Genomic DNA, 24,965 nt, shown 5'->3' with positions numbered 1-24,965 from the left:
CTAATTTAGCAATTCTAACAAAATAGAGATAATTTAGGGAGTAGACAAGCATTATTTATTGTTCAATTTCTGGGGCGCCTGGGTGGCGCAGTCGGTTAAGCGTCTGACTTCAGCCAGGTCACGATCTCACGTCCGTGAGTTCGAGCCCCGCGTCAGGCTCTGGGCTGATGGCTCAGAGCCTGGAGCCTGTTTCTGATTCTGTGTCTCCCTCTCTCTCTGCCCCTCCTCTGTTCATGCTCTGTCTCTCTCTGTCCCAAAAATAAATAAACGTTGAAAAAAAAAAAAAGAATCTTACTGTTCAACTTCTTATATTGTCTGTATCTATGAAAAATAAACCTAAACTGTGGTTGTAAATTGAAACAATATTTTGGTGGTTGGGTGTCTTTAACTGCAGACCGATGAAGTAGTAACCTGTTCCTACTAAACCTCAGGAATACTTACAAAGAAAGTCATTTTGTTTTCTTGATGTTTCCATGGGACATGTGAGTAAAGTATTTATTATTACCTAAGGGACATATATTTGATGTGCATACATGAGTGAGGGTTTGCATGTATATGTATATAAGTAGGTGTGTGATCTGAGTCTGAGAGTTTACAATTTCTTTAATTTAGGGAAAGTTATTTTAAAATTAAGTAGTAAAATGCTCTCTTCTTTCACTTCTTTACCCAAGCAATATGAAATATTTATTTTCACCACTTAATTTTTGTATTTTTTATTGATATGAATTAATTGTTTGATGAATGTGTCAACTCACCCAGTCATTTTGGTTTTATATATGGAAGACTTTGGTGTGAATGACAGGAAGCACAGGCCCTTTTTTTTTTTTTTTCTTTACACGCACGACATTTTCCCATTATATACTTAGCCAATAGACTTACTGAAATAAGAGGGAACTTCAATTCACTCTTTTGGAAACGAAATCTATCCACGTTTATATTTTTGTACACTGCATTACAACCCGAAAAAGCAGCCTAAACATCTTTCTTTGCTATAAAATTATGCAACAGAGAGAGGAAAAAGTTGCTCAGGATGCTGGGCTCCCCACCTAACAGCCTCTCTCCCAATAGGGAGATTGCCTGCACACCATGATGCTATCCAATGACTGAGGAAGGATAAATCTGTATCAAGCTGAAAAACAAAACAAATATTAAAATTAATAAACTACAATCTCTATAAGAGATAAACAATCAAGAATATGCCTTCATTGGCTTATAATGGCTATCTGATAAAAATAAAATTTTTATCATCAAGTAAAGGAGGTTAAAAAAAAAAAAAGGAAAGGAAAGGGACACCTGGGAGGCTCTGTCAGTTAAGCTTCCAACTTTGGCTCAGATCATGATCTGGTGGTTAATGAGTTCAAAGCCCACGTCGGGCTCTGTGCTAATGGCTCAGAGCCTGGAGCTTGCTTCGGATTCTGTGTCTCCCTCACTCTCTCTGCCCCCTCCCACTCATGCTCTGTCTCTTTTTCTCTCAAAATTAATCATTAAAAATTTTTTAAAAAAGAAAAGAAAAAGCAATAAAAATAAAGTGTGCATTGAGTACTCTAACAGAAAAAGAAATCCCAAGGGCTATGTTTTGTTTTGTCTTTTTTATTTCTGTTATAATACCTACTATGATAGGAAAACTAAATTTCATACTTGTCTCCAATTCCATATTGAAAATTGTGAGAATACCTTCCAAATATAGGTAGCTGATAACACAAGCTGATAATATATATGCACAAATCTACATATATGTATATGTTCATATATAACACACATACATGTAAGCATAAACAAAAACATCTTCTTATTTTAATGACTCCAAATGTTTGTAATTTCTATAGTGTATTTGGTATGTCAGTGAAATTAATCAGATTGTTTATGTTTAAACCTACTAAAATATAATTTTTACTCTATTTACTCCTATGAATAGCAATATATAATTTGTTTCTGTCACAATCAAAAACAAAAGGCGTGTGTTATATGTCCAATTGCCTCATTAATTGGGTTCTCTTATAAAAAGCTGCTTTTGCAACTACAGGACTAGAAACAATAAATTAGTCCCTAACAAATTATACAACAAAATAGATGCAGTAAATGTGATAGATAAAATTCACACTTTAGCAAAGAAAATATATTAAATCCATTCTCATGCAATCTTTAAAGATTTTTAATCCCAATTAGGACAGTCTTTATTGTGTGTGTGTGTGTGTGTGTGTGTGCATGTGTATGTGTATACGTGTGTGTGTGTGTGTGTGTGTGTGAGAGAGAGAGAGATAGAGAGAGAGAGAGAGAGAGATTGGTTGATATAATTAATAAATTCTATTCTATTGCTATAGTAAATGTCTATTTCCTTCTTATAAAATTTTTCTTGTGGAAAGAGAAGTGCAATTGAAAAATGATGGGTAGAGATATGCATTGTCATTATTGACCAAATAAAATGCATAAACTAATATGTGTATATGTAATCCTTATAAAGATGAACTACTGTGTGATACAGTATTGGCATGCTATAACATTAAAATAAAACTACCAAAAAGTCCTTTTAAATTAACTTTAATTTTCTCAATAATTTTGTAAAAGTACAGAGGGGATTATATTTCTAATACCATACAATTTTTTCTAAAATCTTCTTTTTCTCGGTGACTTACTTAAAAGTGTAAACTCAAGTCAGATATCTGCATTAGCTTATCGTGGTAATCATTTTGCAATACATACAAATATATTGAATTATTGTGTTGTGCACCTGACACTAATATAATGTTATATGTCAATTGCACGTTACTTCTTTTTAAAGGTGTCTGTATTTGATTTCTAATTTCTCCACTAAGAATTCTTTATTCCACCAAATAAGTACTTGTGACTTTGTGCACTTTATGTAATTTCTTTGTGCATCCAATTTGTTATGTAAAAAATATAAATAAATATACCTGTATTTTAGAATTGCTCTGAATTAAATGGCTTCTAGCATGGAAAGTACTTAAAACCAAAGTAAGTAAAAATTCCATAGACAGTGGTCATTATATCTTCTCACATGCTGCCATCAGGCCAAGGTGAACTTGATTTTTTCTCTCTTCCCTTATTCCCATTTTTCCATTTTTGAAAATATGTGTTTTCCTTTTCTGTAAATCTTTGTTTCCTCTGTATCTATACTGTCTCTGTGTGTCTATGCCTCTCCCCTAACCCTTCTGAGCATGCCTGCTAACTCGCAAACTCTGTAACTCAATAAAGTGTCAAGAATCTATCAGGCGAAGACTGAATTTTTCTAAACTGACAGCTTGTGAGGCCAAGGCTATTATGATTGTAACTAGAGGACTAAAAATTATACAGAAAGAGAGAATACCAATTTTCATTTAAGTAAATTATTCATACATTGAATGTATTATATATTTTGAGAATCACATCAGGTTGAAGTACAGTCCTTCTTCTTGATCACGTTGCTGCATTGTGAATTTTTCCAAAGGTCACATATAAACTAGATGTACCATTTATTCAATTTAATGATCTTAGAATGTAAATAAATTTGGGTACTTTCCATTCTTTTAATTACATGTACAAGGTGTCCTTATGTTAGGAACTTAAAAAGGAAATTAAGGAAATGATTTTGAAATATAGGAAAATACAGTTTTGAAGCATGTAAGCAATTGAAATACAGACATTTATTTCTCACACATCATAGACATCATTTTTTAAAGGATTGTAAAGAAATTAAAGATAAACATATTAAGTTAAAGGACTACATTAAAAATGTGGAATGCATTACCATTTGAAGTGCACTTATCTTTTCTCTAAATCCTTAGTATCACTTTCAGAAGGTCTTAAAAATACATGATAACACTCAAAAATGCATTCATGATTTAAATTAACATAATCAGAACTTGAATTGGCAAATATTCAATTTTGTTTTTAAGAAATTTTAATTATTAACTTTAACAGAGTTATAAAACTGTGGAACAATTTTTTATTTCAGGAAAAAAATAAGCTCCTAGTTATCTTCATAAAAAATAAGTTATAAAGTCTTTTGTTTTCCCAATAAGATATTTCATATTATGGAAGGATAGTAATTAAGGTGAAAGCATAAAGACATACAAGCATAAGAAAATAGTCTCTAATATTGACCTTCCAAATTTAAAAGTATAACCTAAGCTAAGCTATCCTTCTGTGTCTGTTTCATTGTTTGGAAAATGAAGGATTTGGTCTAGTGATTCTGAAACTTTCCATTCTCTTAGAAATAAGTAAGTTCTATTATAAGCTCAGTTACCTCATTATCTTTGATGGTCCAAAGAAAGTGTGATTAGCAAATATATTAGAGGTTTTGAGTTGATTTTAGATTGGGTCTTTGATTAATTTCTCAACTGAGCACAGTATCTAGAACAAAGTAGATATGGAAAGTCTTGTGAAGCAGGCATGAAGAATGAGAAAGTTTTGAGTCATGCCTTGAAATATATTTACAGATTATGTCAAGTGTTGAAGATCCCAGATAAAGAAGAAATAGCTTTTCCTTAGAAGACTTAAAGACACCTGACCCCTCTTTCATCAGTTCTTCTGATGGCCACTTCTTCATAATGGCTTGAGCTAGGAATGTCTGTCATCCAAGATATCTGTCACCTGCCATGGATGACAGATATTCTGATTAACCAGGAGGCTGAAATTGTTTATTAAAAATAAACCTGAAAACTTGTTTTGGTTATGGCTTGATCTAATCAAAATAGTTTCCTAAAAAGTGTCCTCATCCCTTTTTATTTAGCTTTTTATCTTGAGACAGTTTAAGATTTACAGGTGATGATATTGTTTTGAAATGTTCATGCATCATATAAAATGTGAACAAATATAGATATAAAAACTCTCTCTGTAATAATACCTAAGATATACATTTTATTTAGGAGAGTAGATTTGTAGGAAATATTCAAGATCTTTCTTTAGTTTTATTCACCGTTAACCACCCTAGTGAGACAAAGCACTTACCCATGGGAAAAAAAAATCAGAAATTACTATCCCCCTTTTTGGCTGATGTCAGGGACCTTGATCAAAATATAGAGAAGACCTAAGATTTCTCAGGTGGAAGAGCTGGCTGTGTCAATATAAAATAATCTTGTACTTTGTTATTGTAGAACAAGTTTATTGAAGACTTCCTGCCCACAACTTGAATTGTGTAATTAAGAATAGATAAGACAGGTAGGAAGTTTTCATTTGAGACAGAAGGAACTGAATATCAGAAATTTGTAGTTAGATCAAGTTCCTGATGCAAAAGTAACTTAAAAACATAGGTTGAATAAAGAATGTCAGAACTAAAGGTAAATATTTTACTGAAGATTAAAAAGAGACTGAAACAGGGGAGCCTGGGTGGCTCATTTCATTAAGCATCCGACCCTTGATTTCGGCTCAAGTCATGATCTCACAGTTCCTGGGATTGAGCTCTGTGTCAGGCTCTGCACTGATAGTGTGGAGCCTACTTGGGATTCTCTGTTTCTCCATTTCTCTCTGTCTCTCCCTGTTTGTTCTCATTTTGTCTCTCTCTCTCAAAATAAATAAAATAAACTTAAAAAAAGAGTCTGGGGGCGCCTGGGTGGCGCAGTCGGTTAAGCGTCCGACTTCAGCCAGGTCACGATCTCGCGGTCTGTGAGTTCGAGCCCCGCATCGGGCTCTGGGCTGATGGCTCAGAGCCTGGAGCCTGTTTCCGATTCTGTGTCTCCCTCTCTCTCTGCCCCTCCCCCGTTCATGCTCTGTCTCTCTCTGTCCCAAAAATAAATAAACGTTGAAAAAAAAAATTAAAAAAAAAAAAAAAAAAAAAGAGTCTGAAACAATAATTGGTTCAATTAGAGGGTAAGATAATACCATGTAAAATTAGGGTATAAATATTACCTATCCTGAGGTATTATTAAAGGATAAATGAAGATTTAGAATCCTTTTGAGGTGATAAAAACAAATCTGTTCTGACCTAAGGACAGTTGAAAATAAAGTCTTAGTCTGGATTTCTGGTAAGAAATACCTAGACTAAAAAACAAATGTAATAATGAAAAACACATATAGAGATTATGAAGAAAAAAGCATTAGGTTACTTTCCATTACAAAATCATGTTTGTTTTTTTTTACCAAAAAAAGGGAGAGAGAGAAAGGAGAAGAAGGAGAATGTAGGAAGAAAATAGGAATACAAAAACATTAATAAAATAATCATACTTGGGATTCACAAACACATTTACAGCTTTTAGCACTTGTATCAGTCAGAGTTCTCCAGAGGAACAGAACAAATAGGATGTGTGTGTTGGGGGGGGAGGGGCGGGGGGAGAGAAAGAGACAGAGGAAGAGAGATTGAAAGGGAGATTTATTTCAAGCAATGGCTAACATGATTATGAAGACTGGCAAGCCCAAATTTGCAGAGTAGGCCAGCAGGCCCAGGGAAGAACTGATGTAGTTCAAGTTTGAAGGCTGGTAGAGAATTCTCTCTTGGAGAAGTTAGTCTTTTGTCCATTCAGGTCTTCAGTTTATTGGATGAGGCCCACCCACATTATGGAAGGTAATCTGCTATACTTGAAGTCCACTAATTTAAAAGTTAGTCTCACCCAAAAAACATCCTTTCAAAAACATTCAGAATAACATTTGATCACATACATGAGCATAATGACTCAGCCAAGTTGACTCATAAAATTTACCATCACAAGATTTTTTTTGCTGAATTGAATATACAGTATATTGAAAAAAGCTGAGTTGATGGAATCATACTCTCCTGGCTCTGCTTCTTATAAACAATAAGACATTCATCAAATTACTCCACTTCTCCGTTTCTTATTCTGTTGATGGTGACAAGAATTCCTATTTCATGGTGTTCTGAAGACTGAATGGAGTTATCTTTATATAGTTCCAGGCATGCACTAAACAGTCAATATAAGCACCTCTCATTATATTATCAATATGCCTGTGGTATGGTATTATTATTATTATCATGATTATTTTATTGAAATATGCCATTGTTTGAGTCAGCCTTCTTGGTTGGGCATGGAAAATGCAGCATATATTTGAGACATGTTTCAAAAAGGAGAGATTAACTAATACTTTGAAAAGAAAAATATATTAAAATTTGACTTTTAGGATCAATTCACCTAGATTATTCAAATTAATCTGAGGCAGGCCATGTATGTTATTTCCTTCTATGTGGTCATTGATAATGTGTGACTTCTGAGTAGGGCATATTTGCAAGACATCTCTATCTTCTGAGGTATCAACATATTTCAAAATAAAGCAGACAGTTATTATTTTAATCTTCATATACTATCAACTTAAGTATTTGCTCATGAATAAAGCTTCTTTTTCCTAAGTGTTTCATAACATTTAAGTACAGCCAACTGGAATACAGCATACCTGAAAAAGTGGACTATTTTCATAAAATTCTCAAGATTAATTTCCTAAAATTTTCTTTCATAACATTTGAGATATGGTACAAGCATTAGTGAAAAAAAAAAGGTTTTGTCAGCTTGGGAAAATAGCTAGATATTAGTTTCAATTTGTAAATACTTATTTTACTAACATTAGGTGATAAAAATTTTTAATATATGAGCATTCTTTTGTTTAAGAAACGCTTTCCCTTTTGCATGTTTTCTCTTTAGCCTCATAGCTTTTTCCTTCACTTTAGGTTTTTTTTTAATCTATAAGAAATACTGTATTAAAGATCAAAATGCAAAGAAAATATCATATTGAGTAAATATCCAACTGTATGTAAGATCGAAACTTGCATACTAAGTGTGTATATGTGTGCACAAATCTGCCTTTTGGGGAAGTCTAACTAGGGTGGCCATTCTCGGAAGCCATGTCGTGGTACCTAATAAATTTAGTACCGGGAATATCCCTGGCATATGCTCATAGAAACATAACACTGTGGTAGTAAAGATGTGGCAACCATGTAGGTGTTTATCATCAGTTGAATGGGTAAATGAATGATGATATATGCTTACAGTGGAGTCCAGTGTAGCAGTCAGAACTTATGAAACTATGTCAATTGGATCAACTAAAATATAGGTATATACATTCATGAAACAATGCTGTTTATTTTTCAAGTACCTCAAAAATGTAAATTTTAGAGATATCACCTTTAGTTGTATGAATTAGGATCACATAGCCTGGAATAGTTGATTTTTTTTTTACTTTAATTATGGATACTTATATAAAGAGAGTAGAGATTACTTTTGCTAAATCTTATTCCGTGTTTCATTATCATCACTCCATGCTATGGGAAAGACTTGATGTTTACTCTACCCTGTATTATTAGGAAAAAAATCAAGTTCATGTTTGCTCTGTTCTGAAAATTTTGTTCATTTGAAATATAATTTCCAATCTTTTTGGTAAGCAAGAACTTTTGTTAGTACAAAGTCACTTACTAAGAAAAGAAAAAAAAAAGCCCATGGTCACCTTTTTATTTTTAGCTCAAAAAATATATATCTTTTATACCTATATTTTTATTTTGAAAGTAAAAAAGGAAAATCAAGAGAGATTATGGGAGACAAAGAACATTATAAGCCCAACAGGTGCAAAACATCTACTAAAGGACAAAGAACAATTAAATGAAAGAATATTATACAAATTATCAGGAAACAAAAGCTTTTAAATTTCCTATTTAGAAGTAAAGAAAATAGGGGCACCTGAGTGGCTCAGTTGAGTGGCTTGACTTCTGCTCAGGTCATGATCTCGCAGTTGGTGGGTTCAAGCCCCATGTCGGGCTCTGTGCTGACACCTCAGAGCCTGGAGCCTGCTTCAGAATCTCTGTCTCTCCCTTTCTCTGCCCCTCCCCTGCTCTCGCTCTGTCTCTACCTCTCAAAAATAAATAAACATTTAAAAATTTTTTAAAAAAGAAGTAAAGAAAATAAAGGCTCACCAACGAGAGATTGCCTAGCATAAGTATTTTCCTCTGAAAGAAAAACATTTCTTATTGTGATCTGCCTTTTATCTGGCACGAACCTAGAATGAAGTGTATCACTTGTCAGAATTAAATGGGAATTTCCGTGCACCCAATGTTCTTAAAATTTGTTATTAAATACAGAGGACTTTGAGGGTTGAAGCCATAAAGAGTCCTTTTAAAGTCTTGAAGGATATAATAGTTTAATTAACTTTGTAGAATGGTAATATTTGGCCAGTTATGAAGGTTCTTTGGAACCTGATATTAAGGAGACCAGAAGACATGAGTTCAATCCTTCAAGAAATGTATAACTATGTTTTGTGGGCTAAAGTTTTCCTAATCACACTTCAGGGCATCTCTCTGGCTCATGCCACTCATCTAAGAGGATTGAACAAGGAAATGTGAATGAATCATTGCTATGAGAAAATTAAGATAATGGAGCCAGTAGCACTCTGGTGGCCTTGTAAACGCAATGACTACCTAAGAGGAAATGCTCAATAGTTTTTTCAAAATCGAATGTTACTTTCTTTTTCAGTTTTATTTCGGTTTCAGTATGGTTTTATTTCTGTGTGGAAGATTTTTTGTTTCTTTGTTTTTTTGGCCATTCCATAGCTGAATTTGCCATGATCAGTCTATTCTAGTGTCTATATGTTCTAGAAGCAGATAGAATCTGTGGTGACAAAGATAATTCACATTACTTAGAATATTCCTTATGTCATCTGATTGTGAGGATCTCCAGTACAAATTTAGCAGACAGACGTTATCTGAAATCTCCAGAGAGGCAAGATGGGGAGGCGGGTCACAAAATAGTTTAGATTCTTGTTAGCTCATATTGCTTGATTCACAAACCCCATTCTTTACTTAATTATGTGATTAAACTACCTTTTTGGCCATTTTATCTGAACTGAAATAACTGTACTTTGAAAGACATACAAAATTAATTATTATAAGTAAAAAAATCTTATTAATTATCTTTGGGTAGAGATATTAATTTTTATTTCAAATTACTGTGACTTCTATTATATTAATAAGAATTTACAGCAAAATGTACGTTGCCTCAAAATGTGTGTTGCCTCATCCATAATACATCATGTGTGATTTTGTAAGCATTATTATACGATATTATAGAAAAGTTATTTAAATTATTTGTTAAGATCAAAAGTCACATACTGGTTATCCAATCTTGTAGAAAAATAATGATACCAAAACTTGCATAACATCAAATCATTAGATAGTGATACATAGTGTTATACAGAATACCAGTAATTAAAGATATGGCTACATGACTCTGAAAATATCTTTCACCATGTTCCTAAGCTATCTTTATAATTACAATATTTCAAAATATTGAGAAACATAAAAGATATTTTTATTTGTTTAGGAATTAGATGCCTTAGATAATCAAAGTTTCACTCAAAGCCATTCCCGACACAGCCCCATCAAACAGCTTCTTAATGTGTTTTTGTATTTATCAAGAAGATTCAAGTCTTGTCATGGTCTGTTGAGCTGACTGACTTTAAATCTTGAAGCCTCGTGGGTTTCCCTCTGGAAAGGAAAAAGAATGAATTCAGTACCATACCTCCCTTGAAATCCAGCCCTTATGTCTAATAGCTTTAAAATTAGCAATAAGCCCAAGGGAGTCATTTAGTGCTGCTCCGAATGTTAAAGCATGAAAAGCCTTTTGATTTGAATCTTAGGAAGCTTAAAAATTTTATTTTATCTTAATATGAATTCAAAACTTTAACTTTATTTTTAATTTGACAAATGTGAAAGGCACAATGCCATTTCTTGTTAACCACTCCTTACAGATGGTATACCATAAGAAACAAACTTCCTCTTCCTGTAAAAGTCCTGAATGGAAAGCTTATTTCCTACATATCCTTTAAAAAAATAAGAAATATTGTTGCATGTGAAGATGATTCAGTCAAATAATCTATACCTGTAAACATTTAACCTTGACCTGCTTCATCTTGGATGCCCCAACTCCTTTCCAGGTTTTATAAGCAGATCCTGACTTATTTCTGTGAATGATGTAAACCTGGATAGGATTTTCATGAAAATGGAAAGGTTATCACATTATCTAATGATCACATTATTTAAGGCACTGAATTTAATATATCACATTTATATCTTGCCTCAAATTCATAAGATGGTGAGGTAGGTATAGTTTTCCCTATTTTATTAGTGAGGAAATGAAAACAAAGAAAGTTTAGGCAACTGTCCAGGCACAACAAATTTGAACCTGATTCTATACCTGTAAAATGAAACCAGCTATATCTTCATCTCTGAATTATTATAAGGGTAAAATAAAATACTACATATAAATGGTCTGGCATGTTATAGACACTCAAAGTGAAGAGTAATTGTGTGTTACCGTGGTGATGATGGCCATGGTAGATAGTGGTGTTAGGTTTGAAGTAGAATCTCTGTAACTTTGAAATCCCTTTTATCTTGAAGTAATATGTTTTGAGACAATCTGAGTTGGGCATCTTATGATTACTATGGAAATTATGTGTGAAGGTTTGATTTAAATTTTCCATAAGGAATAAAAACAGCGCCAAAGTAGAAATTGGGCTTATTTTGGTACAGCTGTAGTTTATAGTATCGTCTTACTGAAAAAAAAAAAAAAAAAAAAAAAACTTCCATAAGGTTTTACAATTAGATTTATCTATAGCTGAATATGCTTTTCCTGAATTTCAAAAAACTGAAGATTGACTCCTAAGCTGCTGAGGATGGCCTAATGAATTCTTAGTGAATTACAAACTTTGCAAGTCAAAATGTGCTCTCATTCTTTTTATTTAATACCAACCATAATTAAATGTTCAAATCATGAATATTAAAAACATCTTTAAAAAGAAATGACTTTTCTAAAATAGAATACCACTTGAATCATACTGATGACCCAAAATAGTCTACCTTTTTTTTTTAAGTGCAGGTTGATTGATTTTCACTGACAAATAAAAATTACCACATGCTGATCTGAATAGGTAATGAACACAGGCATTTATTTAAGAAAGATCAACTGCCCTTTTTGTGTATTAAGTTTCTATAGGTGTGTATTTTAATTGAAATTGTCCCACTTTTTGTTACCTGCCTCTACTTCCATACGGCCAACATTTGTCACTAAGTTTTATACACACACATGTGCAATATTTAAACTAAAGAGAATGTTCTAATTTTTCCTTTTTTTCTATGTAAGAGTCAACAAAATATGATACACAGAATTCTTTTCCACACCTAAGTTATGTACTTGAAATAGTCTCCTAATATTTTTTATATTAGGGTTCTCCAGAGAAATGAAACTGATATTAATGTGTATATAATAATGATAGTTCATACAATTACGGAGACTGAGAAGTCCTAGGACCTGCAGTAAGCCAATTGGAGACCTGGGAGAACCAATGTGTAGTTCCAGTCTGAACACCAATAGGCTTTCCATCCAAGAAGACTTGATGTTTCAATCCCACACCCAAGGCCAGAAAAGTTCAGTCTCCCCTCATGCAGTCAGGCAGGGGGGGAATTTCCTCTTACTCAGCTTTTTTCCTCTATTAGTTCTTCAGTTGTTTTAATGAGGCCCACTCACATTATGGACTGAAATTTGCTTTACTCAGTCTACCTATTCAAATGTTAATTTCATCCCAAGACACACAGAAATACCCAGAATAATGTTTGGTCAAATGTCTGAGCACCTTGAGACTCAGTCAAGTTTGCACATTAAATTAACCATTGATATTTTTAAACTTGCTTTTGATTAATCTTTTCATTTTGAGATAATTGTAAATTCACATGCAATAGTAAGAAATAACACAGAAAAAGCCCAGAGATTTCATACAGAGAAACTGACTTTGTCCAGTTTGTTACCTAGCTGGTACCATGTTGCAAAACTATAGTGCAGTGTCACAACTAGGATATTGACACATTAGTGAAGACAAACACATTTTCCTTGATACAATAATCTCTCATGTTATAATTTTAAAGCATACCCACTTCCTTCCCTCCATCATAGCCCCCAAGTCTCTGTCAATTACTAATTTGTACTTATTTCTAAAATGTTGTCACTTGAAGAATGTTCTATGAATTGAACCATACGGTATGTAACTTTTTGCTTTAGCTCCTTCACTAGCACAATTCTGGAAATTCAACTAGGTTTTGGATGTATCAATAGTTCATTCTTCATTCTTTTTTCTTTTGGTAGAGTATTATTCTTTGGTATGGATCTACCACAGTTTATTCACCCATTGGAAAACACCAGAACTGTTTCAAGTTTTGTCTATTGCAGATTAAGTTGATATAAATACTTGTATCTAGTTTTTTCTTTGTAAAAAAAACTTTTAATTTTTCTGGGATACATGCCTAAGAATACAATTGTTAGGACATATGGTGGTTGCATGTTTAGTTTGGTTTTTGTTTTTTTGTTTTTTGGTTTTTTTTTGGTCTACTCCTATTGGTGTTTCTGAGTTTCTGCCTTCTTGTGCTCAAAGTCTGGAATATTTAAGGCAAAAATAAAACCCAGAGAGTCATAACTATGTTATTTCATGGATCAAGAGATCTCTAGTAGATCTCCATTCTTCTTTTCGTCTTATAGATTTTTATTGATTTATTTTAATATTTCTTTTATATATATTATTCATGGCTTGTAGCTGTTCTTAGCAGGAGAAGTATCAAAAAATATATCTGCTCCATCTTTCTGGAAGCAGAAGTATGCCCTAATAGTTTTGTTTTCTAAAAATCCTGAGATCAAATGATCAAATTATGAAATGAGACATTTATGTACACAAGAATTAAATATTCTTACAATCATGGAGTGTGTGCTTTCCCTCTCTCTCTCTCTCTCTTCCTCTCTCTCTTTCTTCATATCTAATGGTTGTGCTGATATATCATTTGCTCTTCTTTATTCATATCTATTTGTATTCCAAAACCGCCATGCCTATATTTACACCCACATCTATCTATCTATCTATCTATCTATCTACTCATAACAATTACCTTATCATCACTATTTATAGTAAATACCTTTCCTCCTTACCTATATAGGTCTTTAAGAGACATCTTTTTTAATATGTGGCTTCTTTAATACATTTTTGCTTTGTATTTTAAACCAATGTAAAGCCAGTGCATTTTGAAATATGAAATACATCAAATGTTATGTATAAATTTGAATTTCTCAGCTATTACTTATTTATATATTTAACAGCTATTTATTAAGATTCATGGGAATCAGAAACTATGCTATGAATTGGATACTGGTGGTATTGCAAATGTGGTCTTCCTGCCATGAGATAAATATATGTTATTGTATATACATGTATATTTTATATCCTTCACTCTACTTGCCAAAACTTTCCTACATTAGTGTACACACAATCACACACACACACACACACACACACAGTACACATTGTAACACAATCCACGTGAAAATGAATGTTCTAGTAGTAGAGTCTGTTAATTAACAAGGCTGGGAATTAGTTAAGTTAAAATGGCAATTTTCTTTGGTTGACTAAAATACTAATTAATACTATCAACTCAAAATCTTGGAATATTTCATAGTTTTTGGCTCCGGATATCTCCTGCTTACCTTTGCCTAGTTTCACAACAGAGCATGTTTCAAACTATTTCATATTTTCCAGGGCAACTTGAGGCTGCATGACATTTATAATGGAAATGAGATCCCTACTCCCCCCAACCCCCACTCAATCTCTCATTCTCTCTCTTTCTCGCTCTCTCACTCACTTGTGATATGGAGCTGTAAGATAAAGTATGTTAAGGATAACTTGTTCTTAGTAGGATATAATATTTATTTAATTGTGTAAGTAATCTTTTATTCTTTCTCAAAGAACACTATTTTGAGATATATTTTATTGTCTAAACACTTCTCTAACTCAAAACTCAACCATACAGATTATAGATCATATGCCCTTCAAGGACAAAAGTTAGCCTTCATTCACTGTTTTATCACCAGGTCCAGTCACTGTGACTCATGCTTATTAGATGAAGGTTGGGTCAAGAACTGAATAGCAAGGAGCCAGCCAAGATCTGGTGGCAGAGTATTCCAACTGCAAAATGTCAAGGTCATAAGAGACAGGATGATGAACAAGAGCCAAATGTGTAATAGAAGGACAGAGAAGAAGACACTGTAGAAAGAGAAAAGCCTAGGAATGAGCCCTGGAATGATTCAATATTTGTAAGAAATATACTAAGCACATAGTAGTTCTCAAAAAATTTATAAGAATTAACATATTTACTTAAGTATCTAGAGAAACATGATTTACTTTTAAGTCACTTTGTTTATATAAGTAAAAATAAGCTAAAATATGGAAGCAATCAGCCAACCCACATTATATGTTATACGATGAAGTTTAAATATTCCATGTTTGTTTTTCAATAACACATAAGGTCCTCCAATTATATTAATAACTTTTCCCAAAAGGAATAATACTTAATGCATACTTTGGAGTTCTCCCTTTCTCATCTCTTGTATATTTTTATATAAGTGATGCTCTGAGTCTGTTGGAGATGGAGTCCAAGGGCATTGACAAAGCCGGCGCCACGGCCTTCATTGTATCTCTTAGTGATTCTTTCCTTAGGCTGACTGGTGGGGATGAGGCATGGGTTGCATTCCTATCTTTCTGTCTGTGCCCTACACTTACTCTCCTCAGCAGGGGAAACCAGTGGAAACAGATTTCTGCCCTAGAGTTTGTCTGACCTGCTGTGCTATTCCAAGGGAAAAAAAAAATGCTGTTTGGTGTCACAGTGGTCATGAGTGGTCTTGGAATTCTAAGATGAAGAAGACAGGGAAGGGCCTTCACTTATTGGAATTTATCTTTAAAAAATAGTGCTAGAGAGCCTTTGTAAAATATTAATATGCTACTAAAATTAAATCGCACTTTTGTAGTTTTTAATCTCAGTTGTAACTTGAAACTACCAACTTTTCTCACTGCCAGGCTCCGAGCTCTGCTGTTTCAGCCTTTGATACACTCGAGCTGAAGTCTCAATGCCTGGGCAACTTGGAAGTTTTAAAACCCTCTATGATCTTGTGAAACATTTTATCAAAAAATGACACTTGTGCCTCTGAATTAGCAACCCACTGGCATTCTTTCAAATTTCTTGAATGGCTGCTGGTAATTCTCACAATTGTAAACTATTTGGTGCAGACTTGGGTTGTTAATAGCTATCCTTTGACTACTTTGTGATTCCCCTTGATTTTTAAAAGAATTTAGTTTCCTATATAACAACCAAGTTGGAACAAAGACTACCTAAAGGTAAGACGTTTAATACATGTTGCATAAAGCTTGAGGGTCTCAGGTCCATAAGACTGTTGAAACTGAAAGTATTACATTCTTTATGAATAGGTTGGGGTCACTGATTGATGGAAGTTGATTGTTGGAGCTGTGTCAGTTCAGTTTCTGGGATTTAGCCTGTCACCTATCTAACTTCTTATTCTAGGCTATTTGTGGCCAGTAAAACTCCATTCAGAAATCAAAAGATAAGCACTGCTCTAATATTTGCAGTGTGGGCTGAATCAGGAATGGAAATGTGTGCTCTCTGCCTTGTCTCATGATTTCATTCGTGCTTTAATTCTCCTCAAAATAACTTGAACATTTATGTCACTCTCTTCTCTTATGACATGACACTTTCTGGGAACTTATGTAAAGAAGTAAACACCAGGGGCGCCTGGGTGGCGCAGTCGGTTAAGCGTCCGACTTCAGCCAGGTCACGATCTCGCGGTCCGGGAGTTCGAGCCCCGCGTCAGGCTCTGGGCTGATGGCTCAGAGCCTGGAGCCTGTTTCCGATTCTGTGTCTCCCTCTCTCTCTGACCCTCCCCCGTTCATGCTCTGTCTCTCTCTGTCCCAAAAATAAATAAACGTTGAAAAAAAAAAAAATTAAAAAAAAAAAAAATTAAAAAAAAAAAAAAAAAAAAAAGAAGTAAACACCAGATCTCTTCACAATGAGTGCAATTTTTAAATAATTTGTCATAAGTTTAAAAATTAACTACAGGTCTCCATATTTTCATTGTCAGAAATTTCATCTCATTGGGCTGTTTTTTTCTTATCTGGGAGTACCACTGATAAAACAGTGATTTTTAAATAATCCAAGCCCTCAAGAGGGATACAGGAAACAAGATCTCACTTTAGAGGGAAGCGATCTAAATGAGAATACTCAAGAAAGATAGTATTTATATCACTATTTTCTGATGATCTATAATTTAACAAAGTATCATGATTATATTTTGCCATACCTTTGAATGTGAACTTGGAAAGTCTGGTAACTCCCCCATAAAGCGTGAGTGATCTGGATCTTTGAAGATTCTAGTAAACTGCAACATTCAGGTTGATTTTTACTATGAAATGTTTCACAGAAACAGACATCATGAAGTGACATTTGGTAGTAACACATGCTTAAGGTAGATAGGATTGCTTTTTTTTTAGTTTATTTATTTATTTTGAGAGAGAGCACACACATGCATGTGTGCATGTGTGCACACATGGAGAAGGGCAGAGAGAGATTGAGAGAATCCCATGCAGGTGCTACATTGTCAGCACAGAGCCCATGGCAGGGCTGGGGTTCAATCTCATGAACCATGAGATAATGGCCTGAAGTGAGATCAAGAGCTGGTTGCTTGGGGCACCTGGGTGGCTCAGTGAGTTAGGACTTTGGCTTAGGTCATGATCTCACTGCTGGTGAGCTCGAGATCTGTGTCAGACTCTGTGCTGATAGCTCAGAACCTGGAGCCTGCTTCAAATTCTGTGTCTCCGCCTCTCTGTGCTCCTTCCCTGCTTGTGTGCTCTCTCTCTGTCTCTCTGTCTCTCTGTCTCTCTCTATCTCTCTCTAAAAAATAAATAAACTTAAGAAAAAAAAAGACCTGGGTGCTTAACCGACTGAGCCACCCAGGTGCCCCAGAAAGGAATGCTTCTGATCTAAAAGCCTCATAATGAATATGAGAGATGGAAATTGAGGTTGATGAGGATTACAATTAAGAAGTGTTACCACTTGCCAACCATAAACAAATTATGATCCCACCTGTAGTGATAACTCAACTTCTTTATATAAGCAAAGATAAGCAAAAACTTAGAAAATAATTTTTGCACTCTTTGCTCACCCCTGCTTCATATTTACAATTTCTATCAATAGCTACAGAATCCTGTCATTCAAGTTATGCACATGTCTCTGGCATAAAAATGGAAGAAACTTTGAGGATTGCTGGTTGCCACCCTGAACTTCTTTTTTTTCAAACAAAAATCAATGGCTTTAGAAAGAGGATGCAGGGTTTTGTTCTTCAGTTGAAATAAGGATACTATACAACCAACAAAATAACCAGAGATTAAAGAGATCAGGATTATTTTGAATTATCTTGGGAAGAAAATTTCTGCTCTCTTGGTGAAAGCACCTCCAAAGAAAGATATAAAGGTTGCACTGCTTATGCATCATTATTATCTCATTATTAAATTATCATATTATTATATCTCCACTACTGACGAGAAGATATTAGTGATAATTCATAGACATCCAACTCAGGGCAACAACATAGAGTCTAAAGGTACATCCTTTAGTCTTACAATGGTGTTTTCCAACCAATGCTAGAACTTGAAGCAACCATGAGAAGTACTTTTCAGCATTCAGTAGAAATATCTCCAGTGTTAGAGAAGGATTACGGAGGTAGATTAAAGATGGTTTCAGTAAAAAGTCACTGTGGCAGCTTGGTTCAAGAAGAGTGGAAGTTGCTTTAACATCCAATGCCATCTCGGGCTTGAGAGACTATTTGGAAACACTTGGATATATTTTGTGTTTTGCAAGGAATCATCTTTATAAATGGATTTCTTGAGTAATTCTGCTGAAATTACACCTTAAATCTTAATTTTAGACAGGGAAGTAACACAAAGGGAAGCTTACATAGAAACAAGGATTGCTTTTATCTACACCCTAAATATCACAATGGAAAGGTTTGATTTTCATTTCAAAATTTAAGAACATGGAAAATATTGTTGTAATTTCTCCCTTGTCTCCAGTAAATACTACTTTGTAATCAGTTGCTCATTCTACCCTTCTTCACAATAAATGGCACCTACCTCCTTATCAAAAAAGATTATTGTATGAATTACAACTGAATGCTAATAAAGAAATTACTTCATGAAATGTAAGTTGTTCTTTAGAGAGGTGAACACAGTAGTTGTGGATGAGTTTTTAAGCTTATAAATGCAATTTAAATTGCAAATGTAAACTATCAGAAGGAAACACCTGTAAGTTTTCAATCAGGCATCCACTGATTTTAACCAAATCAATACATTGTAGCAGGACAATGTATTTGTACCACCCAATCAAAACGAATAAGGACTATCTTCTTATTATCATAAAAGCAATAAAAAAGGCTTGCACAGCGTTCTTCCCTTAATTTGTCTTTCACTCTGCACCATAAAGATAACAAAGTGCTCCATTTCCAAAGAACATATTGTTTTCCTCTGTATGTTTTTCATCACTGAAGTCTAGAGAGTATTGTTTTTTAATTTGCTGATGGAATCCATCAATTAGAATTAGTTTAAATGTCGTGGGAGGATAATGACAATGGGTGTGAAAGAGAAGAGGAATGTGTAGTGTGAATTAATGGTGCTTTTATGGCACTTCTCATCAGATTCATGGCCGGGCTTATCTGATGAGTAAATAACTTATGGATATGTCAAAGCCGGGAAAGGAGAATGTGGTTACAGTCATCTGATTAGAGACATTCATGTAAGAAAGATGGAATCAACATTTATGATTAACTGCTATTAAGGCCTTATATATGAATGTCATTTTTTAAGTTGCTGACATTGTCTTGGGTTCCTCGGCCTCAGTGTCAACTAAGTCAAGTTTTTATTCTCATCTGCTGCTAACAAGCTATATCAATTAGGAACATTCGCTGCGGTGAAATTTATGTTTTCTCTCCATGAGAAAAAATTTTTACATTTTCTTCCATCTTTAAGGCTCTATGATTGTAATCATTCTAACGTATGATGATCCAGGTGACCAAAATTCACTACGTGCAAGTCCTAATTACAAACTGACTGTCCTGTGTTGTGTTATAAAGATGTGATATTCATTAAAAGTTAGAACTGATCTGATTTCAATGCAGATCTCTAAATTGTAAGCCCAGAATGCAAACTGATGCAGCCACTCTGGAAAACAGTGTGGAGGTTCCTCAAAAATTAAAAATAGACCTACCCTATGACCCAGCAATACCACTGCTAGGAATTTACCCAAGGGATATAGGAGTGCTGATGCATAGGGGCACTTGTACCCCAATGTTTATAGCAGCACTCTCAACAATAGCCAAATTATGGAAAGAGCCTAAATGTCCATCAACTGATGAATGGATAAAGAAATTGTGGTTTATATACACAATGGAGTACTACGTGGCAATGAGAAAGAACGAAATATGGCCCTTTGTAGCAACGTGGATGGAACTGGAGAGTGTGATGCTAAGTGAAATAAGCCATACAGAGAAAGACAGATACCATATGGTGTCACTCTTATGTGGATCCTGAGAAACTTAACAGAAACCCATGGGGGAGGGGAAGGAAAAAAAAAAAAAAAGAGGTTAGAGTGGAAGAGAGCCAAAGCATAAGAGACTCTTAAAAACTGAGAACAAACTGAGGGCTGATGGGGGGTGGGAGGGAGGGGAGGGTGGGTGATGGGTATTGAGGAGGGCACCTGCTGGGATGAGCACTGGGTGTTGTTGTATGGAAACCAATTTGACAATAAATTTCATATATTGAAAAAATAAATAACTAAATAAATAAAATAAATTGTAAGCCCAGGCACTGCCTGTGGTGGAGTTTGCAGTTAAGCTTGACACTACCAAATGTTAGCTATTTTTTTCCACCAACTTATGCTCTGAACCAGAAAAGTTATCAACAACAATTAATATGGTAAAATAATTCTTGCCTGCAACCCATAATTGACACACAAGCATGGGTCAGCATTAGCAATCTTGGATATTTTGCTTCTGAGACCTGAATTATTGAAAACTAAGTATCACTGGTGGGAAAAGTAATGAAACTTGGTTTTTGGAAGGTTAAGAAAAGATGGGAATACGCAACCTAAAATGCTTGACCATCCTCTTGGTCTAACCCAAGATAAAATAGGTTTCTGTGTAGAGCCTCTCAATGTGGCCAACAAATAAAACAGAAAGGAACATGAACAAAATCTTGTCCAAATTTGGAAAATAAAAATTTGATGCAAACATTACTATTTTTCATTAATTGTGTCTTAGCATAGACCTTCTGTGAGCCACAAGAATCCTTAATTCACAACCTGGAGAAAATTGTTTATAAATATAAATTAAATGAATATATGGTGACATTTAACAGATGAATTACATCATGATTCTGCATTTTTACATAACATGTCGATCATATTTAAAACCTACTTTGAATTGTGCCATTATTTCAGGAAAAAATAGTGAAGTTTCATATATTTTAAATTCATCAAAAGAAAGAAAAAAAATTTTCTGTTTCAACCAAGTATAGCAGCATAATTAAGTCAGTCAGATTGAATTAAAACAGCTAAATTAACTTGGAGCCCTTTCTGCCATCCTCCATAAGTCTGCAATTTTTAATTAATGTTTAAAATGCAGTTTGCTTGTAGTTGATATTTAATTTATAGCTATAAACAAAATATGTAAGTTTATGGTAATTTGAATATTTTCCTCATGAAAGATTCTTTTGGCCTTAAAATGATAGAAAATGAATACAAATATAATTTAGCTCTTTTGTAATTAAAATAAATGTTTTGCTTTCTTGTTGTTTTACTTTAAAGTAAATTAAAACTTAATATACCATAAACCCAAATAACTGGGGTATTAATAGTCTTTAAAATGTAGTTCTACAACCTATGGAGTCTGAGCTAATAAGTTGCCAATTTCTTAAGCATCTCTTTGAAATTCCAGGGTAATTCCATATGATAGTCCATAATCAATTATGAATAAAATGATGAGCCCTTAGAGGACTACAAATTCATCAGGTTCATAGAATGTACAATCTGGGCCTTGTTTCTTTGGAAAAAAGGTCTGTGAATTATTTAGATACTTATATAATAGCTTCATTATAAGAAAAATAGAAACTTCAGTGTTAAAAATCTACAGTTAGTTTATATATTTTAAAGGAAACATGACATCTCACTGTATAATAATTGTATATGTATATGTCAAATTTTTATATGTATAGGAATAAAGAATGATTTTTGAAAGAAATAAATATAACATGTCTGGAATTAAAAATTTAATTATAGAAAAATCAGATGCTCAAAATCAAACTGAAAAATGAGCTTATAACTGTGTTACTGACTTATTGTGCTATTAGAATCTGTAAAATGTATAATAAAGACATCTGGAAATCTTGTTTGACATAATTGATAACCTTTAGAAAACACCAAGCAACCTGTCTCTATATTGTAGGAGATACTAAATTTTGCCAAAGAAATTCTGCAGCGAATGAGATAATGTGCTTTGGGTACTATTTTTTTTTTTTTTAAGATTTTATTTTTAAGTAATCTTTACATGCACCATGGGATTTGAAATTACAACACCAAGATCACTAAGCCAACCAGGTGCCCCCTTTTATTTCTGTTTTTTAAAAAAATTTATACAGTGTTCATTCACTCCTGGGCCTGTTGAAATAGCTGTTGGGCATATTAATAGATCTTAATATGCAATTTTTAGTGCAATTTTCAGCTAATGTTTCCTGGATCTAAATATTTATCTATAAATAAATATAAGAATATATCTATAAGTTAGAATTGATACATACAATGTTTACTAAAGTGTATTATATTAACAGACTATACATTAAGGATACCTAATAAGGCAAGGGAGTGGGGGTACCTTAAGTAGGTTGATCAGAAGAAGTCTTTCTGCAGGAGTAGCATTTGATCTGAGTCCTTAAGACTGTGAGGGAACAAACCAAGTGTACATCCAGGGAAAAAGCTGAAGGAGTAGCCAGGGCATGGCCTCAGAAGCCTGAAAGGCCTTCGAATGACAAGAGACCCACTGGAACTTGTGAGCTGAAGACTAAAGAGGCAGTGAGTTTGAGAAACAGAGAGGTTAAGGAATTTGCCCAAGGTTACACACCTAGGAGTTGGTAGAATCAGGAATTGAACTTACAGTACTTAATTTCAGACTTAATTGTATGATATGATTTTTTAAAATTTATTTTCTTCCTAAGGATCATAGATTCTAAAATATTGCTAAGCACAGACTGGCTTTCCACTCTTTCCATACATAGCTGCTTAGTTTACAGTTCACTATTATCAGATACTAGACTAATTACATCATATTAAGAATAAGGACCAGGAACTTTTTCTTTTCCCATGCACCACCAAAATTTTGGAACAAAAATTAAGAGTTCTCAAGAAATTTTTAAATTTTTTTTAATGTTTATTTATTCTTTGACAGAAAGAGAGAGAACATGAGCAGGGGAGTGGCAGAGAGAGGTAGACACAGAATCTGAAGCAGACTCCAGGCTCCAAGCTGTCAGCACAGAGCCCAATGCTGGGCTCGAACTCACTAACCATGAGATCATGACCTAAGCTGAAGTTGTACATTTAACTGACTGAGCTACCCAGGCGCCCCTCAATAAATATTGTTAGTTGACTGGTTGAATATGCAGTAAGCCAATACACCTTAGAAGAGTCTTCATGATGTATAAATAGAGATTTAGATAGTTCAAAATATAATTTTGATGTTTTTTATTTGTATTGCTTTTTCCCTTGTTATTAAATGGGAAAGCTAAGTAATTTGAGTTTAGTTTATCATTTTAATTACAGACAATTTCTACAGCTAAGAATAGCTTGATTTTATAGAAGAAAACTTGAAAAACAATTTTCAGGTAGGGACCTACCTGAAGATTTGAAGGCAAAACACAGTTAAAAACAACAAGTAGGAAGTGTGAGTGAGAATATGAAACTTTTATACATGTGGGCTGTGAATTTGTACAATCAATTTGAAAAAGAAATTAGAAATAACTATAAAGATGAAAATATGTCTGTCCTTAACAAACAATTCTGCATGCATTAAATATTATTAAATTTGTGTGTCTGTGTATGTATACATATATACAATAAAAACATATATTCTAGAGAAAATTTAGGTCATGAAGAAAAGATATTCACTGCAGTATTGTTGACAGTATATACAAGTTAGAAACAACCCATATGACCACCAATATGGGAATGGATACAAAATTATAATTGAATCATATAATGGAATAATTTATAAGAGTTAAAATATTTGTATCTGTGTATCTGTCAACATAGATCTGGAAAGAATAATGATGAATTAAATAAGATTAATTACAAACAGATGCATAAATTAAGATAACATGTATTAAATATTAAAATACCCCCAAATAATAATATATATGTTAATAATAATAATAATAATAATAATAATATATGCTATTTAAAATATAGTAATTATAGAAAAAATGAATAGAAGTATGGCTTCAACTCAGGACAATGGTGACCTCTGAGAAGGGTAAAGGGGATAAGATAACATTAAACATATTTGTATAATTTTATTTCTTTACAAAAAATATAGTAAGTACGAGAAGAATATTAACATGCTAAAGATATATATATATATATATATATATGCTTATAAATGTCAAATTACATTAAAAGCATGCAGTTTTACTGTGTTTTCAACATATAAAAAAAACCTTTCTACCTTTCCCAAATTAACAGAAAATGTCAATTTGATGACTTGATAAATAGATTCAAAGGGTTGTGGATACGTATAACACTAAAATCTAGTTTAAAAATTTTTTAATTTAGTTTTTCCATTTTACTATTGTTTATTTAAACAAAATTTTAACATTTATTCATTCTTGTGAGACAGAGAGACAGAACATGAGGGGCAGAGAGAGAGAGGGAGGCACAGAATCCGAAGGAGGCTCCAGGCCCCAAGCTGTCAGCACAGAGCCCGACGCGAGGCTTGAACCACTAAACGCAAGATCATAACCTGAGCCAAAGTTGGACTTAACAGACTGAGCCACCCAGGCGCCCCTAGTTTTTCCATTTTAAAAAGTAATATATATTTGTTATTTTATATGTAGATGTATAGAAGCCC

At 33.6% G+C, this 24,965-nt stretch overlaps 2 long non-coding RNA genes across 2 annotated transcripts in view; both read right to left on the bottom strand.

Annotated features, from left to right (window-relative positions):
- Window positions 1-900: 900 nt before the first annotated feature.
- Window positions 901-4,544, bottom strand: LOC123583076. The gene is made up of 2 exons (XR_006704729.1): window positions 4,435-4,544; window positions 901-1,129 (listed from the first exon to the last, which is right to left on the bottom strand). It is a non-coding gene; the product is annotated as an uncharacterized LOC123583076 (long non-coding RNA).
- Window positions 4,545-8,748: 4,204 nt separating this feature from the next.
- LOC123583071 overlaps window positions 8,749-24,965 on the bottom strand; it is a 79,490-nt gene continuing 63,273 nt past the window's right edge. Inside the window, exon 3 of the long non-coding RNA XR_006704727.1 lies at window positions 8,749-10,411. This is a non-coding gene — a long non-coding RNA (uncharacterized LOC123583071). The remainder of the gene's footprint in view (window positions 10,412-24,965) is intronic.

This window comes from Leopardus geoffroyi, chromosome B1 (genome assembly GCF_018350155.1).
Source record: "Leopardus geoffroyi isolate Oge1 chromosome B1, O.geoffroyi_Oge1_pat1.0, whole genome shotgun sequence".
Classification (NCBI taxonomy): domain Eukaryota; kingdom Metazoa; phylum Chordata; class Mammalia; order Carnivora; family Felidae; genus Leopardus; species Leopardus geoffroyi.
This window is presented reverse-complemented; position numbering and strand designations above follow the sequence as displayed.